This window comes from Arachis stenosperma, chromosome 2 (assembly GCF_014773155.1).
Source record: "Arachis stenosperma cultivar V10309 chromosome 2, arast.V10309.gnm1.PFL2, whole genome shotgun sequence".
Classification (NCBI taxonomy): domain Eukaryota; kingdom Viridiplantae; phylum Streptophyta; class Magnoliopsida; order Fabales; family Fabaceae; genus Arachis; species Arachis stenosperma.
The window spans coordinates 27,373,255-27,396,247 of record NC_080378.1 but is presented as its reverse complement, the minus strand read 5'-3'; the positions used below and the strand labels follow the sequence as shown (position 1 = coordinate 27,396,247).

Below are 22,993 nucleotides of genomic sequence, written 5' to 3'. Positions count from 1 at the left end.
TTGATAAGTTCGAATTCTATACTTCTTCCTTCTGTTTTTCTTTTCCTCTGACACCTCAAGGAATCTATATACTGTGACATAGAAGATTCCATCTTTTCTTGTTCTCTTCTCTTTCATATGAGCAGGAACAAAGACAAAGGCATTCTTGTTGAAGCTGACCCTGAACCTGAAAGGACCTTGAAGCGAAAGCTAAGAGAAGCTAAGGCACAACTCTCTGTAGAGGACCTAACAAAAATCTTTAAACAAGGTGCTAGGTGACTTTACTGCACCTACTCCCGACTTCTATGGGAGAAGCATCTCTATCCCTGCCATTGGAGCAAATAACTTTGAGCTTAAGCCTCAATTAGTTTCTCTAATGCAACAGAATTGCAAGTTCCATGGACTTCCATTGGAAGATCCTCATCAGTTCTTAGCTGAATTCTTGCAAATCTGTGACACTGTCAAGACTAATGGGGTTGACCCTGAGGTCTACAGACTTATGCTATTCCCTTTTGTTGTAAGAGACAGAGCTAGGACATGGTTGGACTCACAACCTAAAGAAAGCCTGGACTCATGGGAAAAGCTAGTCAATGCCTTTTTGGCAAAGTTCTTTCCACCTCAAAAATTGAGTAAGCTTAGAGTGGAAGTCCAAACCTTCAGACAGAAGGATGGAGAATCCCTCTATGAAGCTTGGGAAATATACAAACAATTGATCAGAAAATGTCCTTCTGACATGCTTTCCGAATGGAGCATCATAGGTATTTTCTATGATGGTCTCTCTGAACTATCCAAGATGTCTTTGGATAGCTCTGCTGGAGGATCTCTTCATCTGAAAAAGATGCCTACAGAAGCTCAAGAACTAATTGAAATGGTTGCAAATAACCAATTCATGTACACTTCTGAAAGGAATCCTGTGAACAATGGGACAAATCAGAAGAAAGGAGTTCTTGAGATTGATACTCTGAATGCCATATTGGCTCAGAATAAAATATTGACTCAGCAAGTCAATATGATTTCTCAAAGTCTGTCTGAAATGCAAAATGCACCTGGCAGTACTAAGGATGCTTCATCTGAAGAAGAAGCCTATGATCCTGAGAACCCTTCAATGGAAGAGGTGAATTACCTAGGAGAACCCTATGGAAACACCTATAATTCTTCATGGAGAAATCATCCAAATTTCTCGTGGAAGGATCAAAAGAGACCTCAACAAGGTTTCAACAACAATCATGGTGGAAGAAACAGGTTTAGCAATGGCAAGCCTTTTCCATCATCTTCTCAGCAACAGACAGAGAATTCTAAGCAGAACCACTCTGACTTAGCAACCATGGTCTCTGATCTAATCAAAACCACTCAAAGTTTCATGACTGAAACAAGGTCCTCCATTAGGAATTTGGAGGCACAAGTGGGACAGCTGAGCAAGAAAGTTACTGAACTCCCTCCGAGTACTCTCCCAAGCAATACAGAAGAAAATCCAAAAGGAGAGTGCAAGGCCATCAACATGGCCGAATTTGGAGAGGAAGGAGAGGCAGTGAACGCCACTGAGGAAGACCACAATGGATGTCCACTGGCCCCCAATGAGTTCCCTAATGAGGAACAATGGGAATCTGAGGCTCAAAATGAGGCCATAGAGATTCCATTGGACTTACTTCTGCCATTCATGAGCTCTGATGAATATTCCTCCTCTGAAGAGGATGAGTATGTCACTGAAGAGCAAGTTGCTAAATACCTTGGAGCAATCATGAAGCTAAATGACAAGTTATTTGGAAATGAGACTTGGGAGGATGAACCCCCTTTGCTCACCAAAGAACTGGATGACTTGTCTAGGCAAAAATTACCTCAAAAGAGGCAGGAACCTGGGAAGTTCTCCATACCTTGTACCATAGGCACCATGACCTTCAAGAAGGCTCTGTGTGATTTAGGGTCAAGTTTAAACCTCATGCCTCTCTCTGTAATGGAGAAGCTAGGGATCTTTGAGGTGCAAGCTGCAAGAATCTCACTAGAGATGGCAGACAATTCAAGAAAACAAGCTTATGGACTTGTAGAGGATGTTTTAGTGAAGATTGAAGACCATTACATCCCTGCTGATTTCATAGTCCTAGAGACTGGGAAGTGCATGGATGAATCCATCATCCTTGGCAGACCCTTCCTAGCCACAGCAAAGGCTGTGATTGATGTTGATAGAGGTGAACTGATCATTCAAGTGAATGAGAAATCCTTTGTGTTTAAGGCTCAAGGATATCCCTCTGTCACCATGGAGAGGAAGCATGAAGAGCTTCTCTCAAAGCAGAGACAAACAGAGCCCCCACAGTCAAACTCTAAGTTTGGTGTTGGGAGGCCACAACCAAACTCTATGTTTGGTGTTAAACCCCCACATTCAAACTCTAAGTTTGGTGTTGGGAGGTTCCAACATTGCTCTGAGCATTTGTGAGGCTCCATGAGAGCCCTCTGTCAAGCTACTGACATTAAAGAAGCGCTTGTTGGGAGGCAACCCAATGTTATATTTTATCCATTTTCCTTTGTTATTTTATGTTTTCTATAGGTTGATGATTATGAGAAGTCACAAAATCAATTGAAAAAGCAAAAACAGAATGAAAAACAGGAAGAAAAATAGCACACCCTGGAGGAAGAACCTACTGGCGTTTAAACACCAGTAAGGCTAGCAGATGGGCGTTTAACGCCCAGTCTGGCACCATTCTGGGCGTTTAACGCCAGAAAGGGGCACCAGACTGGCGTTAAACGCCAGAAAAGGGCAAGCACTTGGCGTTAAACGCCAGAAATGGGCACCAGCCCGGCGTTTAACGCCAGAATTGGCTCAAAATGCATTTTTGCATGCCATTTGGTGCAGGGATGACTTTTCCTTGACACCTCAGGATCTGTGGACCCCACAGGATCCCCACCAACCCCACCACCCTCTCTCTTCTTCACCCATTCACCAATCACTTCAATACCTCTTCCCCAAAAACCCTTCACCTATCAAATCCCATCTTTCTCTTCACCACTCACATCCATCCTTCATAAAACCCCACCTACCTCACCATTCAAATTCAAACCACTTTCCCTCCCAAACCCACCCATAATGGCCGAACCCTAACCCTCTCTTCACCCCTATATAAACCCATCTTCACTCCTTCATTTTCACACACACTAAACACTACTTCTTCCCTTTTTGGCCGAACCACAAAGCCATCTCTCTCTCCCCTATTTCTTCTTCTTCTACTCTCTTCTTTCTTCTTTTGCTCGAGGACGAGCAAATCTTTTAAGTTTGGTGTGGTAAAAGCATTGCTTTTTGTTTTTCCATAACCATTTATGGCATCTAAGGCCGGAGAAACCTCTAGAAAGAGGAAAGGGAAGGCAAAAGCTTCCACCTCCGAGTCATGGGAGATGGAGAGATTCATCTCAAGGGTGCATCAAGACCACTTCTATGAAGTTGTGGCCTTGAAAAAGGTGATCCCTGAGGTCCCTTTCAAACTCAAAAAGGGTCAACTTTGATCAAAGGTTGGACCAAGTCCTCACAGACATTTGTGAAGAGGGCGCTCAATGGAAGAGAGATTCAAGAGGAAAGCCGGTTCAACTGAGAAGGCATGACCTCAAGCCCATCACTAAGAAAAGGATGGAGCAAACAAGAGACCCCACTCATCATGAAATCCCTGAGATGCCTCAAGGGATGCACTTTCCTCCACAAAACTATTGGGAGCAAATCAACATCTCCCAAGGAGAACTGAGTTCCAACATGGGACAACTAAGGGTGGAGCACCAAGAACATTCCATCCTCCTCCATGAAATTAGAGAAGATCAAAGAATCATGAGAGAGGAGCAACAAAGACAAGGAAGAGACATTGAGGAGCTCAAGCACTCCATAAGACCTTCAAGAGGAAGAACAAGCCGCCATCACTGAGGTGGACCCGTTCTTTAATCTCCTTGTTCTTTATTTTCTTGTTTTTTTCGAATTTTTATGCTTATGTTTGTCCATGTTTGTGTCTTATGATCATTAGTGTCTTAGTGTCTATGCCTTAAAGTTATGAATGTCCTATGAATCCATCACCTTTCTTAAATGAAAACTGTTTTTAATCACAAAAGAACAAGAAGTACAGGATTTCAAATTCATCTTTAAAACTAGCTTAATTAGTTTAATGTGGTGGCAATACTTTTTGTTTTCCGAATGTATGCTTGAACAGTGCATATGTCTTTTGAATTTGTTGTTCATGAATGTTAAAGTTGTTGGCTCTTGAAAGAATGATGAAAAAGGAGACATGTTACTGAGGATCTGAAAAATCATAAAAATGATTCTTGAAGCAAGAAAAAGCAGTGAATACAAAAAAAAAGAAAAAGAAGAAGGAGAAAAATGAAAAAAAAAAAGAGAAAGAGAAAAAGAAAGAAAAAAGAAAGAAATAAAGTTGTGATCCAAGGCAAAAAGAATGTGCTTAAGAACCTTGGACACCTCTAATTGGGGACTCTAGCAAAGCTAAGTCACAATCTGAAAAGGTTCACCCAATTATGTGTCTGTGGCATGTATGTATCCGATGGTAATACTGGAAGACAGAGTGCTTTGGGCCACGGCCAAGACTCAATAAGTACCTGTATTCAAGAATCATCATACTTAACTAGGAGAATCAATAACACTATCTGGATTCTGAGTTCCTAAAAAAGCCAATCATTCTGAATTTCAAAGGATAAAGTGAGATGCCAAAACTGTTCGGAGGCAAAAAGCTACTAGTCCCGCTCATCTAATTTGGAGCTAAGTTTCATTGATAATTTGGAGTCTATAGTATATTCTCTTCTTTTTATCTTATTTGATTTTCAGTTGCTTGAGGACAAGCAACAATTTAAGTTTGGTGTTGTGATTAGCGGATAATTTGTACGCTTTTTGGCATTGTTTTTAGTATGTTTTTAGTATATTTGGTTGAGTTTTTAGTATATTTTTATTAGTTTTTAGTTAAAATTCACTTTTCTGGACTTTACTATGAGTTTGTGTGTTTTTCTGTGATTTCAGGTATTTTCTGGCTGAAATTGAGGGACCTGAGCAAAAATCTGATTCAGAGACTGAAAAGGACTGCAGATGCTGTTGGATTCTGACCTCCCTGCACTCGAAGTATATTTTCTGGAGCTACAGAAGCCCAATTGGCGCGCTCTCAACGGCGTTGGAAAGTAGACATCCTGGGCTTTTCAGCAATATATAATAGTTCATACTTTGCCCAAGATTTGATGGCCCAAACCAGCGTTCAAAGTCACCTTCAGAAATCCCAGCGTTAAACGCTGGAACTGGCACCAAAGTGGGAGTTAAACGCCCAAACTGGCACAAAAGCTGGCGTTTAACTCCAAGAAGAGTCTCTACACGAAAATGCTTCAATGCTCAGCCCAAGCACACACCAAGTGGGCCCGGAAGTGGATTTTTATGTCTTTTACTCATCTTTGTAATTCTTAAGCTACTAGTTCCCTATAAATAGGACCTTTTACTATTGTATTTTCATCTTGGGGTTTTTTGGTTCCCTCTCTGGGGCCGAAGCCAATGATCACTCTTGTTCTTATGTATTTTCAACGGTGGAGTTTCTACACACCATAGATTAAGGTGTGGAGCTCTGCTGTACCTCGAGTATTAATGTAATTACTATTGTTCTTCTATTCAATTCCGCTTGTTCTTGTTCCAAGATATCACTTGTTCTTCAACTTGATGAATGTGATGATCCGTGATACTCATCATCATTCTCACCTATGAATGTGTGACTGACAACCACCTCCGTTCTACCTTAGATTGAGTGAATATCTCTTGGATTCCTGATACACGATGCATGGTTGATCGCCTGACAACCGAGCGCTCGCCTGACAAAAGAGCCAGCCATTCCGTGAGATCAGAGTCTTCGTGGTATAGGCAAGAACTGATGGCGGCATTCAAGAGAATCCAGAAGGTCTAACCTTGTCTGTGGTATTCTGAGTAGGATTCAATGATTGAATGACTGTGACGTGCTTCAAACTCCTGAGGGCGGGGCGTTAGTGACAGACGCAAAAGAATCACTGGATTCTATTCCGGCCTGATTGAGAACCGACAGATGGATAGCCGTGCCGTGACAGGGTGCGTTGAACATTTCCACTGAGAGGATGGGAGGTAGCCACTGACAACGGTGAAACCCTTGCATAAGCTTGCCATGGAAAGGAGTAAGAAGGATTGGATGAAGACGGTAGGAAAGCAGAGAGACGGAAGGGATCAAGCATCTTCATACGCTTATCTGAATTTCCTACCAATGAATTACATAAGTATCTCTATCTTTATCTTTATGTTTTATTCATCATCTATACCCATTTGAGTCTGCCTGACTAAGATTTACAAGGTGACCATAGCTTGCTTCATACCAACAATCTCCGTGGGATCGACCCTTACTCGCGTAAGGTTTATTACTTGGACGACCCAGTGCACTTGCTGGTTAGTTGTGCGAAGTTGTAGTGATCACAATTTCGCATACCACTTAGCTTTCAGAGTCTCAAACGCCTGCAGACACTCCTTATCAAAGATAAATGGCGTGTCAGCAGCTAGGAGATTACTTAGAGGTTTTGCAATTTTTGAAAAATCTCTTATAAACCTCCTATAGAATCCTGCATGCCCTAGAAAGCTTCTGATTGCCTTAACATTGGCAGGTGGTGGTAATTTTTCAATTACCTTTACCTTAGCTTGATCCACCTATTCCCTTGTTCGAAATTTTGTGCCCAAGGACAATTCCTTCAGTCACCATAAAGTGACATTTCTCCCAGTTTAAAACCAGGTTAGTCTCTTGGCACCTCTTTAAAATAAGTGCTAGATGGTCAAGACAGCAGCTGAATGAGTCTCCAAATACTGAAAAGTCATCCATGAAGACTTCCAGAAATTTTTCCACCATATCAGAGAAAATAGAGAACATGCACCTTTGAAAGGTTGCAGGTGCATTGCACAGACCAAATGGCATCCTTCTGTATGCAAATACTCCGGATGGACATGTGAATGCTGTTTTCTCTTGATCCTGGGGATCTACTGCAATTTGATTATAACCTGAATATCCATCCAGGAAGTAGTAGTATTCATGACCTGCTAGTCTTTCTAGCATCTGGTCTATGAATGGTAAAGGAAAATGATCATTTTTGGTAGCTGTATTGAGCCTTCTGTAATCAATACACATACGCCACCCTGTAACTGTTCTTGTAGGAACCAGTTCATTTTTTTCATTATGAACCACTGTCATGCCACCTTTTTTAGGGACGACTTGGACAGGGCTTACCCAGGGGCTATCAGAAATAGGATAAATAATCCCAGCCTCCAGTAATTTAGTGACCTCCTTCTGCACTACCTCCTTCATGGCTGGATTCAGCCGCCTCTGTGGTTGAACCACTGGCTTAGCGTCACCCTCCAATAGGATCTTGTGCATGCATCTGGCTGGGCTAATGCCCTTAAGATCACTGATGGACCACACAAGAGCTGTCTTGTGTGTCCTTAGCACTTGAATTAGTGCTTTCTCTTCCTGTGGCTCTAAGGTAGAGCTTATGATTACAGGAAAGGTATCACCTTCTCCCAGAAATGCATATTTCAGGGATGGTGGTAATGGTTTGAGCTCGGGTTTGGGAGGTTTCTCCTCTTCCTGAGGGATTTTCAGAGGTTCTATTATTCTCTCTGGTTCCTCCAGATCAGGCTAAACATTTTTAAAGATATCCTCTAGCTCTGATTCGAGACTCTCAGTCATATTGACCTCTTTTACCAGAGAGTCAATAATATCAATGCTCATGCAGTCATTTTGGGTGTCTGGATGCTGCATAGCTTTGACAACATTCAACTTAAACTCGTCCTCATTGACTCTCAGGCTCACTTCCCCTTTTTGGACATCAATGAGGGTTCGTCCAGTTGCTAGCAAAGGTCTTCCTAGAATGAGAGTTGCACTCTTGTGCTCCTCCATTTCCAGCACCACAAAGTCAGTGGGAAAGGCAAATGGCCCAACCTTGACAATCATGTCTTCAATCATGCCTAATGGGTGTTTAATGGAACCATCAGCAAGTTGGAGACATATCCGGGTTGGTTTGACTTCATCAGTCAACCCAAGCTTTTTTATAGTAGATGCAGGTATTAGGTTGATACTTGTCCCAAGATCACATAGAGCTTGCTTGGTACAAGTACCTTCTAATGTGCATGGTATCATAAAGCTTCCAGGATCTTTAAGCTTCTCAGGTAAGCTTTTCAGAATGACTGCACTGCATTCTTCAGTGAGGTAAACTTTTTCAGTTTCCCTCTAATCCTTCTTATGACTTAAGATCTCTTTCATGAACTTAGCATAAGAAGGTATTTGCTCAAGTGCCTCTGCAAGCAGAATCTTTATTTCAAGAGTCCTGAGATAGTCTGCAAAGCGGGCAAATTACTTATCCTGTTCCGCTTGGCGGAGTTTCTGAGGATAAGGCATTTTGGCTTTGTATTCTTCAACCTTAGTTGCTGTAGGTTTATTGCCTACAGATGTGGGTTGAGAAGCCTTTTTAGAGGGGTTGCTATCAGCACTTGTATGTGTCTGATCTCCCACTGGCGTTTGAATGCCAGGGGTGGAAGCTGGAGTGGCGTTAGACGCCAACTCCTTACCTGTTTCTGGCGTCTGAATGCCAGAACTGTGCTTCCTTTGGGTGTTCAACGCCAATTCCTTGCTTGTTTCTGGCGTTGAATGCCAGGACTGAGCATGGGTTGGGCGTTCAACGCCAGCTTCCCACCCATTTTTTGGCGTTTGAGCGCCATAATTTTTCTTCTCTGGGCTCTGACTGTCCTCAGAGGGATTTTGAGTAGTAGTCTGTTCATTTCTTGGCTTCCTGCTGCCTTGAAGTGATGTATTTAATGTTTTCCCACTTTTTAATTGAACTGCTTGGCATTCTTCTATTATTTGTTTTGATAACTGTTGTTCTGTTTGCTTCAACTGTATTTCCATATTCATATTAGCCATTCTTGTTTCTTGTAGTATTTTCTTGAATTCGGCTAGCTGTTTTGTTAGAAAATCCAGTTGCTGATTGAATTCAGTAACTTGTTTTGTAGGACTGAGTTCAGCAGTTACTGTTTTAGCCTCTTCATTGATGGAAGGTTCACTGCTCAGGTACAGATGCTGATTTCTGGCAACTGTAGTAATGAGCTCTTGAGCTTCTTCAATTGTCTTTCTCATGTGTATAGATCCACCAGATGAGTGGTCTAGAGAAATTTGAGCTTTCTCTGTAAGACCATAATAGAAGATGTCTAACTGCACCCACTCTAAAAACATTTCAGAGGGGCATTTTCTCAGCATCTCTATGTATCTCTTCCAGGCATCATAAAGGGATTCATTATCTCCTTGTTTGAAGTCTTGGATGCTCAGCCTTAGCTGTGTCATCCGTTTTGGAGGAAAATAGTGATTCGGGAATTTTTTTGACAGTTGTTTCCATGTCTTTATGCTGTCCTTAGGTTAGTTATTTAACCACCTCTTAGCTTGGTCTTTTACAGAAAATAGAAATAGTAATAATCTGTAGACATCCTGATCTACTTCCTTATCATGTACTGTGTCAGCAATTTGTAAAAACTGTGCCAGAAATTCTGTAGGTTCTTCCTGTGAAAGACCAGAATATTGGCAACTTTGCTGCACCATGATAATGAGCTGAGGGTTCAACTCAAAACTACTAACTCCAATGGAGGGTATACATATACTACTCCCATATGAAGCAGTAGTGGGGTTAGCATATGACCCCAGAGTCCTTCTGGACTGTTCATTTCCACTTAAGTCCATAATGGAGAAAGGGAGATGATGTGAATTTATTTTATTTATTTTATTATATATAAAAATTTCGAAATAATAATAATAAAATAAAGACGACAATAAAATTAAAAATAAATAAAAGTAAAAATAAAATAAAATAAAAAGAATTTAAAAATATTTTATGAAGATTTTTGAAAAAGTGAGGAGAGAGAAAATGGTTAGGATATTTTCAAAAAAGATATAAATTTTTTTAAATCTTAAAAGGATAAGATTTGAAAAATTTTGAAATTGAAATCTGAATTTTTATATAAAAAAATTCGAAAATATGGCTTAAAAATAGTTAGAAAAGATATTTTTTTGAATTATGAATTTTATAATGAAAGAGAAAAATACACAAAAGACACAAAACTTAAAATTTTTAGATCTAATGTTCCTTGCTCTCGAAAATTTTGGAGGGAAAACACCAACGAACACCAAACTTAAAAATTTTAAGATCAAAACACAAAGAAGACTCAAGAACACTTTGAAGATTCACAAGAACAATAAGAACAAAAGAAAGAACACCAAACTAAATTTTTTTTTTGAAAAATCAAATTAAATTTTCGAAAATTAAAGAAAATTAACAAGATAACACCAAACTTAAAGTTTGGCACAAGATTCAATAAAAAAAAATTATTTTTGAAAAAGTTTTAAAAAGAAGATACCCAATTGCCAAGAACATAAGCCAACGCTCTAAGCAACTGAGCTATAAATTTAACGTTTTAAAAAGGTATTTTTAATAACTAAAAATAATTTTTTGAAAACTAATATTTTGAAAAAGCACAAGAAAAACAAGAAAAGACACAAAACAAGACAAACCAAAGATCAAACGAGAAAGAATTGACAAGAACAATTTGAAGATCAAGGAAAAATAAAGAACATGCAATTCAAAAATTGAAAGATAAAGAAAAGCATGCAATTGACACCAAACTTAAAACATGACACTAAATTCACAGAAAAACTAAAAATAAAGAAAAATAATATTTTTTTTAAAAAATATTTTTTTTTTAGAAGGGATAATAAAAGATGCAATTCTAGTGAAAAAAAGACAAATTTTTCCTAATCTAAGCAACAAGATTCACCGTCAGTTGTTCAAACTCAAACAATCCCCGGCAACGGCGCCAAAAACTTAGTGTGCGAAATTGCAATCACACTTTTGCAATACGCACAACTAACCAGCAAGTGCACTTGGTCGTCCAAGTAATACCTTACGTGAGTAAGGGTCGAATCCCACGGAGATTGTTGGCTTGAAGCAAGCTATAGTTATCTTATTAATCTTAGTCAGGATACCAATAGGATTCTTTAGCCTCGATTGTAAAAGATAAAAGAGCATGAAATAAATACTTATTATGCAGTAATGGAGAATATGTTGGAGTTTTGGAGATGCTTTGTCTTCTGAATTCCTGTAACATAATGCTTTCTCACTTTCAAACATGCAAGGTTCCTTCCATGGCAAGCTGTATGTAGGGTATCACCGTTGTCAATGGCTACTTCCCATCCTCTCAGTGAAAATGGTCCAAATGCTCTGTCACAGCACGGCTAATCATCTGTCGGTTCTTGATCATGTCAGAATAGAATTCATTGATCCTTTTGCGTTTGTCATCACGCCCAACAATCGCGAGTTTGAAGCTCGTCATAGTCATCCAATCCATAAATCCTACTCAGAACACCACAGACAAAGTTTAGACTTCCGGATTCTCAAGGATGCTGCCAATGAATTCTAGCTTATACCACGAAGATTCTGATTAAGGAATATAAGAGATACTCATTCAATCTAATGTAGAACGGAGGTGTTTGTCAGGCACACGTTCATGGATCGAGGAAGGTGATGAGTGTCACGGATCACCACCTTCTTCATAGTGAAGCACAAATGAACATCTTAGATAGGAACAAGCGTGTTTGAATGGAAAACAGAATTAGTTGCATTAATTCATGGAGACGCTGCAGAGCTCCTCACCCCCAACAATGGACTTTAGAGACTCATGCTGTCAAAAGGTATAAAATTCAGATCTAAAAATGTCATGAGATACAAAATAAGTCTCTAAAAGTTGTTTAAATACTAAACTAGTAACCTAGGTTTACAGAAAATGAGTAAACTAAGATGGATAGTGCAGAAATCCACTTCTGGGGCCCACTTGGTGTGTGCTGGGACTGAGACTTAAGCTTCTCACGTGCTTGGGTTGTTTCTGGAGTTGAATGCCAGGTTGTAACCTGTTTCTGGAGTTGAACTCTAACTTGCAACCTGTTTCTGGCGCTGAACGCCAGACTACAACTTGGAACGGGCGTTGAACACCAGTTTACATCATATATCTGGAGTTGAATGCCAGGTTGTAACCTGTTTCTAGAGTTGAACTCTAACTTGCAACCTGTTTCTGGTGCTGAACGCCAGACTACAACATGGAACGGGTGTTGAACACCAGTTTACATCGTATATCTTCGTGCAAAGTATGGACTATTATATATTGATGGAAAGCCCTAGATGTCTACTTTCCAACCCAATTGAGATCGCGCCAACTGGACTCCTGTAGCTCCAAAAAATCCATTCCGAGTGCAAGGAGGTCAGAATCCAACAGCATCAGCAGTCCTTTTTCAGCCTGAATCAGATTTTTGCTCAGCTCCCTCAATTTCAGCAAGAAAATACCTGAAATCACAGAAAAACACACAAACTCATAGTAAAGTCCAGAAATATGATTTTTGCCTAAAAACGAATAAAAATCTACTAAAAACTAACTAAAGCATACTAAAATCTACATGAAATTACCCCCAAAAAGCGTATAAAATATCCGCTCATCAAGTGTCATTCGGAATTAGAATCCGTATCATGTTATGAATTCTCTGATCTTTATACTCCAGTTTAATCCTTGAACACAGCAAAATTTTCTTTAATTTATTTTTCTTTGGTGCTTTGCACCTTGAGCCTAGCCGTGACATTAAATATTTTGTCTCAAGGGTTACTTGACACAGAAACACCACAAGCACTTAACTGGGGAACTTCCTTTAAGTTCTGATTTTTCTTTTAGTTATTTCCAGACAGTGGTGCTCAAAGCCTTTGACATACTCTGTTAAACGCACTTGGTCTCGACTCTTAGTGTTCTATCTCAAGGATTACTTAACACAATCACACCACAAGTATATGACTAGGGAAACAACTCTTTGAGCTTTTAATCATTTCTGACCTCCCTAGTCATTGATGCTCAGAGCCTTAGACCTTACTTTTATAGTTTTTTTTTCTTTTGCTATTTCTTTTGCTTCAAGGATTAAATTTTTGTTTATTTCAAAGAAGTCATAATAGTTCTCTAAATTCCTATTCCTTATACATCAACATCCCTTGATTCAAATTCAAATATGCACTATTCATGTCATGCATTCAAAATCACAAATAATACCACCACATTTAAATAAATAAGACTACTCTTAAATATAAACTCAATTTCTCATGCAATACATCACTTCTTTTTCTTTTGAATTCAAGCTCAGTGAGCAATACATGAGGCAAATATTTTTTTAAGTAAAAGTACTAAAGATCATGCAAGCAATCAAAGCAACAGAAAATAGAAGATAACAAAATAAGAACGAAAGAGAAATAGAATGAAAGGAACTCAACCACCTCAGTTATGCTGGTGGCCATCTCATTCCTCCATGAAGATCTCCCTTTGGTGCTAAACAGAAAAGCCATGAGCGAAGCGTCAACACCAAACTTAAAGATCTGCTTGTCCTCAAGCAAAGAAGAACTGAAAACAGAGAGGGACATAAAAAGACACACAGAAAAACAATTAGTATAAGAAAAGAAGAGGAAAAGGATAAAAGAACAAGAGGGAATAAGGATTTAGGAGAGAGAGAGAATGATTGAAATATGGGCGGCGCGCTGGGTAAGTGATGCATCACGATTGACGCGCGCGCCTCAGGCACGCGCACGCATGATTGGCTACATGTGGTGAGGGTGAACGCGTACGCGTGGGTTGAGTTGTACAGTTGGCACAGTACCATCGCGAGACCAGCACATCTTTCGACCATGCACCCATTTATGTCGATTTTTCAAGGTCACGCACACGCGTCAGAGACGCTTACGCGTGGCCTGACAAATGCGCAAGTGACGTGCACGTGTCATGGATGCATACGTGTGGTCTTGCTTGTGCATAAGACACACTTCCAGCACCACTCCAGCCTATCTCTCGGGTGAATTTCTTTCTTCTTTTGCCCTTTTTTTTCCGAAGTCTTCAGTTCCTGTACTAAAATAGCTACATGATCAGAACACACGTAAAACCAAAGAAAAATAGTAAAAACTCAATAAAAAATCAAATATATAAGAAAATCACTACTACAGAAAATAACTAAGGATACGAAATTATCGGGTTGCCTCCTAACAAGCGCTTCTTTAATGTCACTAGCTTGACACTTGATTGTTGAATTTTCTTCCTCTTCTTCTAGTTGGTTAAAAGAAATGACTCCAGGGGGGAGGTGAAGATTAGTGCCCCCTGATATAAAGTCCTCCTAAAAAGCTTTCTTTTATTGTGATTAGCTTGATTCACCTTGCTTGTTGGGTTAGAGGTTGGATTATGTTTTGCTGACCTTTTCTTCTTCATAGATATTTTCTTCTATTTCTTGGTCACAATCCCTTTTTCAGTGCTTTCTTTAGTTGATTTCACTTCTTTAATTTCAAAATTCGGGTGTTGTTTGATGGTTAGAGTGTACCCTTCATCAAGAACTTCTTGAATTGGTGGTTCAATAAACTCACCCTCTATGTCACTCGCTGCTTCATTGGAGTGTAGATTTCTATAATTGTTTTCATCCCTTACAACCTCCTTTGTTTGTGCATCTTCCTTCTTTGTTGTTGCATCTTCCTCCTTTGTTGGTGCGTATTCCTCCTTTGTTTTTGCATCTTCCTCTTCTTCCATGTGTGAGGGTAGAAAATTCTCTACTTTACTGGAGTATGAACTCCTTTGATTGATTTTCTCACTTTCTTCTATAGGATCTTGCATTATATCTCTTGAAAAGAAATTTGCTTGTTCCTCTTCCTGGGACTTGATAATCAACTACACATATTTCTCTACATTCTTGACACATGTTTTTATATCATGTATGAATTCTTTCATGAGAAGCTCAAGATCTGATGGTGGCTCTTGATATGAATAAGAAGGAGATGATGGTTCGTGATAAGAATTAGAAGGAGATGATGATTCTTGATAAGAGTAAAAAGAGGATGGTTCTTGGTATGAATAGGGAGATTGTGGCTTTTGATATGGGTAGAAAGATGATGGTTCTTGATATGGATAGAGAGGTGGTGGTTCTTAGTACGAATATGGAGATGGTGGTTCTTGATATGAATATGGAGATGGTGGCTCTTGATAGTTGGAACATGGAGCACTGAAGTTTCTTTGGTTTTGACTTTGCCAACCAAAATTTGGATAGTTCCTCCATCCACAATAATAAGAATCACTGCCTGGATGTGAGTAGTAACCCATGCGATCTCTCTCCATTATTTTTCCTTAGCACAAAACACCAAACAGAATTAAATGCACCATGTGGTAGACAGGCATACAAAGAAGACAGAACAGAAATTTTTTTTGAAAAGGAATAAAATAAAGAATAATAAAAAAATTCAAAAATAAATGAAAATAAGTGAACTATAAATTCAAAAATTAAACAAAAAAAGATACTAGGATTTAAAAAAATATTTTTTTTAAAGAAAAATTACTACGGGGACACCAAACTTAATTTCAAAAATTAAGATTAAAAAAATTTAAATAAAATAAATCAAAATAATTTTTTTCCGAAAATACTAAAGCAAAATTTAAATAAAATTAAAATTAAAACGCCTAATCTAAGAAATCAAACAACTAATAGTTGTTAATCACTATCAGTCCCTGGCAACGGCGCCAAAAACTTGGTTCTAACTTTCATTTTCGTCCTTGCTAAAATTTTTATACTCGCTTGTTTGAATATTGACTTTGGGAATTTTTGAACAAGCATTTGATTTCTCTTCCAAGTTTTGTGACTACTTTTGGTTAAGATTGTGCACCTAACTAACTTTCTAAAATATTTGATGAAAATATTTTAGCTCTTAGCCAAACCTGTGTGCATTTTGTTTTTAAAACTCTACACAAGCTACTCCAACATGAAAATGGTATTAAAGCAAAGCCACGTTTATTCTTTTATTTCTCTCTTGAAGAAGGGTTGTTGCTTAACTTTTCTTTTAGACTGCGAAGGGATTTTCCTGCAAGTTTTCTATGATCTTTGTCTTTGGTTTGAGAAATTCTTCTCTATAAACCTCATACTTCTTCGACTCAGCTTGAACTTGTTCAAACTAATGCGCTAATTTTCTTCCTATTGATCCTATTGAATTTCCTTGATCCAAGGGTTATTTTTGAAGTTGTCAATTGAATGGCTTTTAGAAAATTTCATTACTTGAGCATCCTTGTTTATCTGGAATTGGATACATTCTCTCAAATCTATGAGTATTATCTTTGACAATCGTCTCTCCTTTCTGAATCTTGTATCCTTCTGAGTAGACTCGAGAATTGTTTTGATGTCACATGTGACCTGTAGACGTGGTAATGCGATGTGTTGGTTCTTTAAGATGTGATATGTGTATATGGAAGGTGAAGCGGTAGGTGTACAACGTTATGAGTTGTAGTAGTTTTGTTCCTTGCAAACGAGCTTGTTGGTGTTAGGCTTATGCTTGGCTATGGGGTTGTAAAGTGAATGATGGAGTTGGAAAGTTGAAGCTTAGAGGTTGGTAAGAGATTTAATGCACGGATGTTAAGCACGTCATTTTAACCCCATCCTGTTCTATAGCCTTCAATGCCTTACTTTACTATCACATGTTTGAACCATGTCATCTTTCCCTTGTGGACGCCTATCTTGATTTGCACTCTATTTTGTTACCTCAAGTTTTTGTAAAGTCTTGAGATCATATGACCTTTTGCATCGAGCTTATCTGGTATCTTCTGACTTACACTGTACCTTGTCCCTATATTTAAACCTTATGATTATGATTATTCGGTATTTGAACATTTATACATATATGCTAAGACTTCTTACTTTTCTAAAAGTATTTGATAGTACTAAGACTATGTATGACCTTATGTATTACTTTAATTTTTGAGGACGAAAATTTTTGTAAGGTGGGTAGAATGTAAGACCCAGAACTTTTGAAAAGTCTTATTATGAGCAAGTCTCAAATCATATAATTATTTGAGTCTTAATTTCAGAAATTATTTTATTAAAGATAATTAAAGCAAGTTTTGATTAATTGAATTTGAAATAAGTTATGATTATTACCCAATTTTATAATTATTGGATTATTTTCTATATTCAAATTATAAAGTTGACAGTTATGAAATAATAAGAATTTTATATGATTTGGAGTAAATAATTTATATTTCAAAATATTAATACTACTGTTTTGAAAAATAGAAAAATTAATTATATTATTTAATATTTTTGGATTTGACCATCTTATTGAAAATAATTTGTAAAATTGGGGGACAAATAGTATTTTCTATATATAATTAGTGTTGGATTTAGTTTGGGTTTCAATTACCACATTGTTCCTATTTTATTTGAAATTACTAAAATGCCCCTGACCCTAATTTTTGAAAATGAAACCCTAACCCTGAAACCCTAACCCATTACCCGTTTTCCCCTCTGAACCCAGCAGCAGCAATGCACATGCTTTCCCCTTTCCCAAATCAATATGCAGTAACCATGGAGAAAAGGAAGAAAGGGGTTAGGGGGAAGAAGAGATCAGAGAACGTGACTGCCAGAGGAGGGAGGACCTCTTGCCCTCCTTGCAAACCGCCGCTACCTCACGCCAGCGTACTGGGCTGCACCACCATCACGTCGCCGTCTGACCGAAGCCGGAGAAGAGCACGCCGCCGCCACAGTCAGTCGCGGCCGCTGCAAGCTCACAGCATCATCACTGCCGCGCCACTACTCCGTTGCCGTCGTGCCGTACCACCACCGCAGGAGAGGACCGAGGGGGGGAGAGAGAGAGTGCAATGCATTTGAGGAGAGGAGAAGCGAGAGGAGGCTGCACTGTTGCCGCCATCGCTCGGTCTAACCACGAGCTGCTGCCAGAACCGTGCGAGGAGGAGCGCGACCCACCGTGCGGAGCAGCGCCACCGTGTGTTGTCGTCATCGCCTCAGACTGCAGCCGCCGTTGAGCTTCAAGGAAAGAGAAGGAGGTTGCGGGGAGGATGAGGCGTGATGGTGGTGGTTGTTCTACCACCCCACTGCCGTCGCCGTAAAAAACTACTGCCAAGGTCGTCGCCCTCCTAGCTGTCACAGTTGTTGTCGTCCACTGTATGGCCGTCGGAGAAAATCACTGTGGCCGCTGAAACCACCTCTGGTAAAAGTTCTTGCATTTGGTTCTCATTCTTTCCTGTTCCTGGGTTTTTATGGTCATGACATTGTTGTGTGGTCGCAGTTGTCAGGGTTATTCGTTGCCACTGCCGCTTAAGGTGGCTGCCGGGCTGCCACCAAACCGGCTCAGAGACCGCCGCTGTTTCGGTTTAGCCGTTCCTTCTTCGTTCGGTAAGCGTTTCAATCTGAAAGCCCTCTAGTTACTACTCTGTTATACGTTGAGGTGTTGTAGCATTCATTGTTATGAGAGTTAATCTCGATTATTATATGTTGCGATTAGAGTCGTTGTGGTTGCTGAGAAAACGGTTTGGAGTTGAGATTTTGATAGCAGTCGTTTCGGGTCGATACGAAAGGAGTCAGTTAGCGTGTTTGGGTTATGGTTTCGCATGTCGAGGTAGGGGCGCTTTCTGAAAACTACATTTTATATATTGGAATTATTACATATGGATACTGATGTGAGACAATGTGTATTTGGTGATTGTATCAGCCTTATGTATTGTTTGATTGTCTCGAATGATTATGAATGTTTGTTTGGTTGGATTGTTGTGCGACTTTATGAAACAGAATGTTTTTCAAGTTGATTCTTTTAAAGATTTTAGATCGAGTTTAATCCGTTGTGAAATTGATTTGAGTTGAGTTGATTTTCTTGATAATGTGAAAAATAGAATATACTTTTGGATTCAGCCTGGTTACTTAAATTGATTCGGTTTTGATAAACGAATTATTTCTGAACAGCTTCTTTAAAGTTTTGAAAATGAATATAGTCGGTTGATAATAATCTGATTTTGAAACGGTTTCCTTGAGATATGCAAATGAAGCAACTGTTGGATTTAGCCTGATTTTGAATTTATTTTGGATTTTGAACTGTTGAAAGGGATTGTGGAACGGTTTAGTTGGGACCCGAACCAGGTGATAAAGTCCAAGTTTTAGGGGAGGTGCTGCCGAAGTTTCTATAAAAATCCTAGACTTTGTTTGAAAAGTTATTTAAAAATGTTTGGGTTTGAGAAATTGTACAATTTTATTTATTAAGAGAATATTTATGTTTTCGGGCTTAATTCATTTAAGTAAACTTTATGCCTTGAATTCGATTTAATTAGAAATGAACTATTTTACCATTCGAATCACTGAAGAGAAGAATGATGCTCTGATATTAATTTTAATATAAAAGGGGCTTTTAGTGATTTTAAAGGAAACTAGACTATTGATTGAATAATTAAGTTTGAGGCATTTTGGAAAAGGGTAGAAAAATGGGTTTCAAGAAGAAATCTGAAAGTGGTTTGATTCAAATGAACCGGTCTTGTTTCAAGTGAATTGATTTTTGGACCGGGTTGGAACTTGTGATTTGTATGATTCAGTTTCATAATAAATTCAGTTTTATTTACTTGAACAAAGAATCTATGAGTTTAGGAGTTCCAATGAATTTTAAGGAATTGATATAGGTTGTCCTTCCCTAAAGACTTGAGACTCTGCCGAGGAACATTTTGTGATAAAATCACGTTGTTGGATGGGTGATTTTGAATATTTCAAAATGAATCTTTAACTTTCTATGGTTTTGGAAGTTTTGGAAAGAGGATGCTGAGAGTGGCTTTGTTTTAAAAAGGGAACTTACTTTGAGTAAAAGTGGCTTATGAGCTTGAGATGATTTGAGAAATGAGATCTTTAAAGCCAAGGATGAAAAAAGTTGAAATTTGATTTCAAAGTGAAATGAATTGAGAAAAAGTGATCTATGACTTAAATGCCGATTTTATGAATTTGATGATGTTGGATGGTGGAAGTGCTATTTTATTATGAGCCGGAATGGCTGTGTATGATAATGAATCATGGCTGATTGTGAAATATGTTATGAGCCGAATGGTTGACTATGAATTATGAATTTAAGTCAGATGGTTGAGATGAATATTGATTCATGGCTGAGAATGAATGCATATATGTTGAATTACTGATAATTGTGATTTGCACTTCCACTATCGGAGACACGAGTTTCCCTAGAATAAAGCAGTGGCTAGCCACCAGGTGCTCCAGGTGGAGACTCGAGACTGTGCTGACCCTATGTCGTAAGTGTGGCCGGGTACTGTGAAAGTCTTGGATAGGCTCGCCCCCGTGAATATACACCAGTGAGGGTGTTGGATATGGATTATGATTATGATCATCATGATGATCGAGAATAACTCGAGTTAGGAATGCGTGACAGAGGGACAGTCTAATGGTTAGCTACCAAGACTTGTCGGGTTGGCTTTATAATCGACAGATGATATCATCAGTGTAAAACCCGTTTAATTAATGGTTAATTAACTCATAAATGAGAATTCATTCTAGAAAGCCAAAAATGTGATTTTTATTGCTTAATATGATAGAGGAGATTGAGACGAGAATTTCGGTACTAATTTTATAGAAATCGGACCAAGATTTGACCGAACGGGCCAACCCGGGCCAACCAGACCCAAAGTGGACCCTTAGCCCAACTAAACTAAACCAAAACCCTAGTTTTCAGCATTCTTTCTCCTCATTTGTTACACACACGCGCTGAAATGGTGGAGGAGAAGGGAAGAACACACTCTCAAGTTACCACCATAACTTTTGATCTAGAGCTCCGATTGCTGCACCGTTTATGGCCACACATTCACCGCGGAGAGCTCTACAAAACCCATACAATCAATCTTGAGGTAAGCCACGTTTTGCTCTTCGAATTTCCAGCCTTGTTTTCGAGTTTCATGAGCAAAAATGTTGAGATTTTGGGCTCTTTGATGTTATAGAACCCAACTCTCTTGAAGGAGAAGATTAATCTTGTCTTCTTGGACCTTGGGTGTGGTGAAATTCTCAACCCTAGTGTAATTTGTTATTCTATGATGTTTGGGTATTGAGATGTTGTGTATGGGTATGATGATTGTGGCTTAGGTTGTGTATATGTGAATTTTGGGGCTTGATTGAGACCTTGGAAAGTTTGAAAAGAGATTTTTGGTGGTAAAAATCTGTTATTGGAGGTGTTGAGACCTAGAGGGCTTGTGGACAAGTGGTTTGGAAGTGCTCCGGTTGAGCTTGGGAAATCGGCTAAGGTATGGTCTCGGTTTCTTGTATCTAATATGTAATGTGGTAGGAAATACTTAGGCTAGAGGCCCTAAGATAGGCATTGAATTGTTGATGTTATTCAATGGTTGAGATATATGATGTGGTCATATATGTGATGATGATTATTGATGCCTTGATGGTATGATGTATGAGAAATATGCATGTTGTGATATATGCTTGATGAGTAATTGAGGTTGGATTGTGGGTGACACCATGTTGATGGTGAGTATGGTATTGAGTATGTGTAATGATGGTTAATTGGAAATGGTATTATTGGAAATTGGGATGAGAAAGTATGTATGACATGTTTATGTGTTTGTCTCTTAGCCATTTGATTGAGAAGTGTTAAAATGGTGGGATGATGTTTTGTGAGTTATGGTAAAGTGTTAAAGTGTGAGTTGAGGAGGCTTGATATTGATTTTGGTACATTTTGATTGATTTCAAAAATGGTTGAAATTGGCATGTTTTGGTTAATTTTTAAATGGGATAAAATTGGCTTGTTTTGAAAATAGCACTTTGTGGTTTTGTATGAAAACATGGTTTTTGGGCATACTTTGACGGGACATAACTTGGACTACGGATCCCCGTTTTGTACCAAACTTGTTTAGAAATGAAATTGGATTCGGGATGTCCATGCCGTTGGAAGAGCGGGCGGAAAACGATTTAAAATGAGAAAGTTATGTCCGTCGGAAGATTGGGGGTTGAATCTGTAAATTCTGCAGCTTTTAACTTAGAAAAGTTTTAGCAAAATGACTCTCAGCGCGTAGGCGCACTTGGTGCGTACGCGTCGTTCTTCGAGAAGGAACCATCCACGCGTGCACGTGGTGTGCGCGGGCGCATCGATGTGCTGCACCAAATGCCCAGCCATTTTTCCCGAGAGTTGTGCCCGAGTTGTGCGAGTTTTGTGCCTGGGGCACAAATGTACCCGCGCGTACACGTGGCTGACGCGTGCGCGTCGTTTAGTTGTTTTTCAATCCGCGCGTCCGCGTGTATGACGCATATGCGTCGATGAACTATAAGGCCATCCACGCGTGCACGTGGAGTGCGCGTACGAGTGGCCCTGTTTTCATCCCCAAGTTGACTTTTGAGTTTTAAAAGCAAAATTTCATACTTCTAAGCCTCCGATCTCACCACTTGTGTCTTAAATCATTATGATATGCCTAGCAATAAGGAAAGGAGCTAGTGAATGTGGTAACTTGCAAGTGATGCAAGGGAAAAATGAATGATCAATGAGGATCAAAGATGATTATGTGAGATGCGGAGGATGGTGGTGGAAGTGCTTGTTATGCCATGGGCCGAAGGGCCGTAATTGTTAATGAATTGACTGGTTATGGATTTAACCATGAGCTGGATGGCTGGATTATTGCCGTGTTATGGCGGAGCTACGATTATGGCCAAGTATAAATACATATATGCTGTTGAATGAATTGTGAATGTTTGCACTTCCACTATCGGAGATGAGAGTTTTCCTGTGAGGAAGCAGTGGCTAGCCACCACGTGCTCCAGGTTGAGACTCGAAGCTCTTTTGACCCTATGTCCTCAGGGTGACCGGGCACTGTGAAAGTCCCGGATGAGCTCACCCCCATAAAATATTCACCAATGAGGGTGATGGATATGGATCATGATTATGATCAAGTTTATATTGAGTATAACTCGAGTTGGGGAGACACGACAGAGGGACAGTCCAATGGTTAGTTACCAGGACTTGTCGGGTTGGCTCTATAACCGACAGATGATATCATCAGCCATTAGGGACAGGCATTCATCATATGCATACTATGTGAATTGATTGAGATTGCCTATTTGACTGCATATTACTTGCTATTTGTCTAAATGCC

At 39.2% G+C, this 22,993-nt stretch overlaps 1 non-coding gene across 1 annotated transcript; it reads right to left on the bottom strand.

Moving 5' to 3' along the window:
* Positions 1-610: 610 nt before the first annotated feature.
* On the bottom strand, positions 611-718 carry LOC130964576 (small nucleolar RNA R71). Its single transcript, XR_009080664.1, has one exon. It is a non-coding gene; the product is annotated as a small nucleolar RNA R71 (small nucleolar RNA).
* Positions 719-22,993: the final 22,275 nt, after the last annotated feature.